Below are 7041 nucleotides of genomic sequence, written 5' to 3' on the forward strand. Positions count from 1 at the left end.
AGGCAGCTCAACATCCTCACCATGCACTGAATCATTTTTTTCTTTAGCAGTCTATTGTTATCATTTTCCAGTTTCTATCCTGAACCACACAGCTTCTCTTGTCGTTTCATTTACAGTTATTTATTGTTTTATACAACTTATATGATATGTTTTTGTTGCTGTTGTTGTTTTTTTAACCAGCATTCATCTGAAATGTCTTCTTTTGTGTTCCACTGAAGAAGGAAAGTCATACAGGTCTGTCATGACGTGAGAGTCAGCGATCCAGTTTCCAGTTTTGATTTGGACTGTTGCTTTAATTTAATATTAAGGCAGGTCTGAAAAAGTCAGTTCAATCTGTATTGTTTTTTTTTCATAACCAGCAAAGAGAAGCAATAACAGTGCCTATCCACCTTTTCAGCGGCCTTGGCTCTGGAAGTATTATTCCCATTCAATTTTCCCACTGGGATTTTTAGAAAGTCTTCATTAAAGCATTAAAAGCCTTGAAGTAAATCAACTTTGAATCACAACATTGCAAACTTGGATTTTAAGTCTTCAGTTTCTGATAATTTTTAGTAGTTATTTGTACTCAATTACAGTATCGCTGCATCAGGTGGTGGATCAAATTGTGTTGCAGCACATTGCCATAAGTGTAAATGAGAGGGATTGTGAACCAATGAGATTCAGTTGGGGGCAGAGTTATTCCAGCACAGTGTGCGAGTCGTCCTATCACGTCTGCACTCATGACTGGGTAGTTCATGGTTTTGATGTGATTTTCTTGAATTCAGGATTCATCTCATCTGCTGCCCTATGACTCATTGTCCTATCTCCTTTTCTCCATCTGATGGCTTCTTTTCAACTGACAGCACACACATTCAGCTTGTGTGCGTATGTGTGAACACACATTTCTCTCTCCCATAAAAACAGTCACGGCGTCTCTCGAACTGTGGCTGTATGCTGTCAATGACGCAAGTAGCATATTAGATCATTTTCTAGGAAATGTAACACTATTTGCTGATTGTAATACATCCATGATGCGAATCTCCAGACCACCACATCCCATAGCTGCTCTGCTGGATTGAGATCTGGTGACTGTGGAGGCCATTTGAGTAAAGTGAACTCATTGTCACGTTCAAGAAACCAGTCTGAGATGATTTGAGCTTTGTGACATGGTGCATTATCCTGCTGGATAGCCATCAGAAGATGGGTACACTGTAGTCATAAAGGGATGGACATGGTCAGCAACAATACTCAGGTAGGCTGTGGTGTTTAGACGATGCTCAATTGGTACAAAGGGACTCAAAGTGGGCCAAGAAAATATCCCCCAGACTATTACACTACCAGCCTGAACCATTGAGACAAGGCAGGATGAATCCATGTGTTCATGTTCTTTGCACCAATTTCTGTCCCTACCATCTTAATGTCACAGCAGAAATCAAGACTCATCAGACAAGGCAACGTTTTTCCAATCTACTATTGTCCATTTTTGGTAAGCCTGTGTGAATTGTAACCCCCTTTTCTTGTTCTTAGCTAACAGGAGGGGCACCCGGTGTGGCCTTCTGCTGCTGTAGCCCATTTGCTTCAGGGTTTCTACATGTTGTGCATTAAGAGATGGTATTCTGCATACCTTGGTTGTAACGAGTGGTTATTTAAGTTACTGTTGCCTTTCTATCATCTCTTACCAGTCTGCCCATTGTCCTCTGATCTCTGACATCAACCAGGCATTTTCATCCACACAACTGCCACTCACTGGATATTTTTCATACCATTCTCTGTAAACCCTAGAGATGGTTGTGTGTGAAAATCCCAGTAGTGCAGCAGTTTTTAAAATATTCATACCAGCCTGTCTGTCACCAACAACCATTCCACATACAAAGTCACTTAAATCGCCTTTCTTCCCCATTCTGATGCTCGGTTTGAACTTCAGCAAGGCATCTTCACCACATCTAAATGCATTGAGTTGCTGCCATGTGATTGGTTGATAAGCAATATGTGTTACCAAGCAATTGAACAGGTGTACCTAATAATTGGCTGGGGAGTGTATATCATGCAAAAATTTCAGTTTTAGAATAATAGAACAACATCTTGGAAATCACTGTTGTTCTAGAAATGGTCCATCCGTTTGAAGTATTTTTCATCTTATGCTTGGCTTTTGTCATGACTGCCTTTCACTCTGGCACACGCGCACATCCTGTGAATAACATCCACTCCAGGATGTGACCAATTACTAGAGCTCTCATCAGCAGAACATTTTACACTGCTGGCCGAGCCTCATACAGTATGTGAGTTCCTGTGATAGCAGACACTTCACAGGGTTCAAATACATACTCTGTGGATATATGTCACATTCAGTCTCTGTGTGTGGGGATATATGGAGCAGTCATGACTGCTCAGAGAAGATGTGTTTGTTATGTTCCTCGTAAAATATACTGTCACATACAGTGATGGAATTCAAAGGGTGCTGAATGTGTCCTATAAGCATGTACAGGTGCTGGTCATATAATTAGAATATCTTAAATAAATGTATTTATTTCACTAACTCCATTCAAAAAGTGAAACTTGTATATTATATTGATTCATTACACACAGACTGATAGATTTCAAATGTTTATTTCTTTTAATTATGATCATTATAACTGACAATTAAAGAAAATCCCAAATTCAGTATCTCAGAAAATTAGAATATAACTTAAGACCAATACAAAGAAAGAATTTTTAGAAATCTTGGCCAACTATAAATTATGAAAATGAAAAGTATGAGCATGTACGGCACTCAATACTTAGTTGGAGCCCCCTTTGCCTGAATTACTGCAGTAATGCGGCGTGACATGGAGTCAATCAGTCTGTGACACTGCTCAGGTGTTATGAGAGACCAGGTTGCTCTGATAGTGGCCATCAGCTCTTCTGCATTGTTGGGTCAGGCATATCGCATCTTCCTGTTCCCAATACCCCATAGATTTTCTATTGGGTTAAGGTCAGGTGAGTTTGCTGGCCAATTAAAAACAGGGATACCATGGTCCTTATAACAGGTACTGGAAGCTTTGGCACTGTGTGCAGGTGCCAAGTCCTGTTGGAAAATGAAATCTGCATCTTCATAAAGTTGGTCAGCAGCAGGAAGCATGAAGTGCTCTAAAACTTCCTGGTATATGGCTGTGTTGCCCTTGGATCTCAGAAAACACAGTGGAACAACACCAACAGATGACATGGCACCGCAAACCATCACTGACTGTGGAAACTTTACACTGGACCTCAAGCAACGTGGATTGTGTGCCTCTCATCTATACCTCCAGACTCCAAAGGAAATGCAAAATTTACTTTCATCAGAGAACATAATTTTGGACCACTCAGCAGCAGTCCAGTCCTTTTTGTCTTCAGACACTTCTGACGCTGTCTATTGTTCAAGAGTGGCTTGACACAAGGAATCCGACAGCCGAAACCCATGTCTTGCATACGTCTCTGCGTAGTGGTTCTTGAAGCACTGACTCCAGCTGCAGTCTACTCTTTGTGAATCTCCCCCACATTTTTGGATGGGTTTTATTTTCACAATCCTCTCCAGGGTGCGGTTATCCTATTGCTTGTACACTTTTTTTTCTACCGCATCTTTTCCTTCCCTTCGCCTCTCTTTTAATATGCTTGGACACAGAGCTCTGTGAACAGCTAGCCTTGTGCAAGGTGTCAATAGTTGTCTTTTGGACAACTGTCATGTCAGCAGTCTTCCCCATGATTGTGTAGCCTACAGAACTAGACTGAGAGTACATTTAAAGGCTTTGCAGGTGTTTTGAGTTAATTAGCTGATTAGAGTGTGGCACCAGGTGTCTTCAATATTGAAGCTTTACACAATATTCTAATTTTCTGAGATACTGAATTTGGGATTTTCCTTAGTAGTCAGTTATAATCATCAAAATTAAAACATTTGAAATATATCTGTCTGTCTGTAATGAATTCATATAAAATACAAGTTTCACTTTTTGAATGGAATTAGTGAAATAAATCAACTTTGATGATATTCTAATTATATGACCAGCACCTGTAAGGTATTAACTTATAGTAGTGTAACTGGTGCATTTTTGGTATGTACCCTTTGCAACCATTTCTAATTAATGACATTTACAGAAATACATTAGAATTGATCATCTCGTGTCATTTTTTAACCCTGAGCATTTCTAGATTTCATCATTACTAGTCCCCATATTTTGATGCTGTTATGAATATAAGGATATTAATTGTTTTTACTAGCTGCCTTGATGTTCACAAGCTGCATGCACAATGAAGACCTGTTTCATCACTGACAAATGACAGAAGAGATTTTGTTTCCTAAAATGTATATAGGCAAATATTAACATCATCTGCTCCAAATGATTCAGTGCATATGTTAACTTTTAGAATGAATGAAACTGAATCACAAACAATTTCAGACTTTTTGCAAACCCATATGAGCGATTAGATCACAAGAGTGATTAATTCTCGAATCTGGCACCATCCAGTTTTTAACAGCTGATAGAAACCGCAAGACACGATTGCTGAACTATTGTCAGGAAAAAATATGCTCATGTTGTTTTACTGTAATCTCCATTGACACGTTAGGATTTATCAGTAATATTTTACTGGGCTCATGCCCTGGTAAACAGGGTCTAGTGATTGCTCTCTTCTAATATTGGCTTCTTTCTTTCTTTCTTTCTGAGTTTTTAAATATTATCTGTTTCATATAATAAAAGTAAATGAGGACTGTAGCTGTTCGGCTCTAAAAGACAAAAACAAAAAAAAGTCATTTGATAGCACTAGGAACATATAAACATTTGGTCTTGAACTGATCCATAAAGTCATCCATCTCAGTACTAAAGAGAGAAACAAATGGGAATGAAAGAGTTCATGCAGAAAACCACACAACAGAAAGCAGATAAGACCTTTGTTTGGCACTTTTGATGTAAAAGTGACAATAGTGTTGGTTTTTGTGTTAAAACAAAGGTCTATGCGTCTGTGAGTGGGTGCGCATGTGTGACAGAGAATATATGCATATACTAGTAGAATATATATTTTATAATATAATAATAATTATGCACAATAAAAATTACAAAAATAAAAAAAGTTTATAGATAGACCAAATCTTACTAAAAGTGTACGCACATAAGTGCATTGTATGCAATTTTTTCTTTTTTTTGCATAATAATGAAGTATAATATCATAAAACTTTTAGATACCGTTATATATAAAATATGTATATATTATATATAGATGATAGATTAACTGTTTTTATGTTGACTTTAATTTAGAAACAATAGAAGTCAATGTGATCCCCCTCAGAAATGAAGTGAAACAAATCTGTGTGTGTGTGTGTGTGTGTGTGTGTGTGATAAACGTCACTTTAATTTAACATGCCTGTTCATTTCTTCAGTCAGTGTTGAGATTCTCACATATAGAGACAGGGTGAAACGGCGATGTGACAGTGCTTCTTCCTCTCCCTCTCTCTATTCTTTCTTGCGATGTCATTTGTCCTTTTCCCCCCTCTATTTCTCCACCCCTGTCTGCCTGCATCTCTCGCTTTCTCCTCTAGGAAAAGAACATCTCTTTGGTCACTGTGCATTTTCTCATCTGTTTTCCTTCGGTTTGCAGAGCTGAGGCGTGTGATGCCATTAGGGTTGAAGAAACCTGCTTCTATTTCTTCTAGGTCTTTATGAACTCCTCCACCAAACCTGCAGATTCCATCTTCTTGCCGTAATGCAGCATACTATTCAAATATATGATGCACGTCTGTGTCTGCACAAGCCAATTCATTTCCTATTCACATACGGAATGAAAATGTACAACAGCAGCTGGGACCCTGCTGTTCACATGGTGTGTACCACACACACACACACACACACACACACACACACACACACACACACACACACACACATATTAGTTCTATGCCCACTGGGACATTGCTGACCCATGATAACCAACAGCTGTTCATGATACCAGAACAAACGTATGTGATAAGTAAACAACATTTTGTTGCCTTACTGTAATATCCCAGCAACCGTTTTGTAACAAACAAATAAACAGAAACGCATGCATGAAAAAATTTTTTATTAACAAGGTTCAGAAGAAGCACGATCAGATATTCAACCAATTTTGCACAGGGGTAACTCGTTTAGCTAACCATCCTAACTAGCACAATACGTGTGTATACATGCAGCCTACCTACCTCTGTTCTATGACAGTTTTCCGTCATCCCTCCTCCACCCCAACTCCTAATCTGTTTTCATCCCATATTAGGGATGGAGAGTTCTCTGGGTTCGGGCTATATTCCCCCAGGACAGCACGCCAAAATAAGCTTTCTATTTGCTGTCAGATTAGATGTAAGAGTGAACTTGTGAAATGGTTATCCTGACAATTATGCACATATTAAATGTTAAAATTACTTTATTAAGAGGTTTGATTTGAATCTTTATTAAGAATTTGCTTGGGATATGCTGTTTACATTTGCTTAGTGGTTTGTTTGGTTTTTATTTATGTTTGCCTCTTACAGATTAAAATCCAGTTTAAAAGCCCTTGATGCTTTATTTTATGTTTTACAATCTCTGGGCATACGCATGATATACTGTAGTAGAATGTGTTGAACTCTGGATGAAATTAAAAACCAGCACCAAAAGATGCCCTGATGATTCATTCTACTTAATTGCACCACAGATATATAATCAGTGCATTTGCATTGCCATGTATTCAAGGAAAACAATATCATGGAGACTGGGGATGGGATTTTTGACTAATAAATTCCAGAAACAATCTTGAAGAACCAATTTTTTTTCTTAGTGTGAAGATAATTTTATTAACAAACTTTTTACCCTATGAACAACCTGTTCCAGGGTCCTTCATTGACCTAGATGCCAATAACTTTTCTGGTACTTTGAAACGGTAAGAGTATTTCTTTCAGATTTGAATGTGTAATTCGTGGACTTTAGCAGCTCTTGTGTTTTCCCCTGTTGTTGTGCTCTGAGTCCAGCTGAGAACAGACCTGTCTGTCAAACCCACACGCTTTATGGGAACAGGGAGATGTGGGCGAGTGGTGAACGGTGCAGCTAT

This window comes from Carassius gibelio, chromosome B10 (assembly GCF_023724105.1).
Source record: "Carassius gibelio isolate Cgi1373 ecotype wild population from Czech Republic chromosome B10, carGib1.2-hapl.c, whole genome shotgun sequence".
In the NCBI taxonomy this organism is placed as follows: Eukaryota; Metazoa; Chordata; class Actinopteri; order Cypriniformes; family Cyprinidae; genus Carassius; species Carassius gibelio.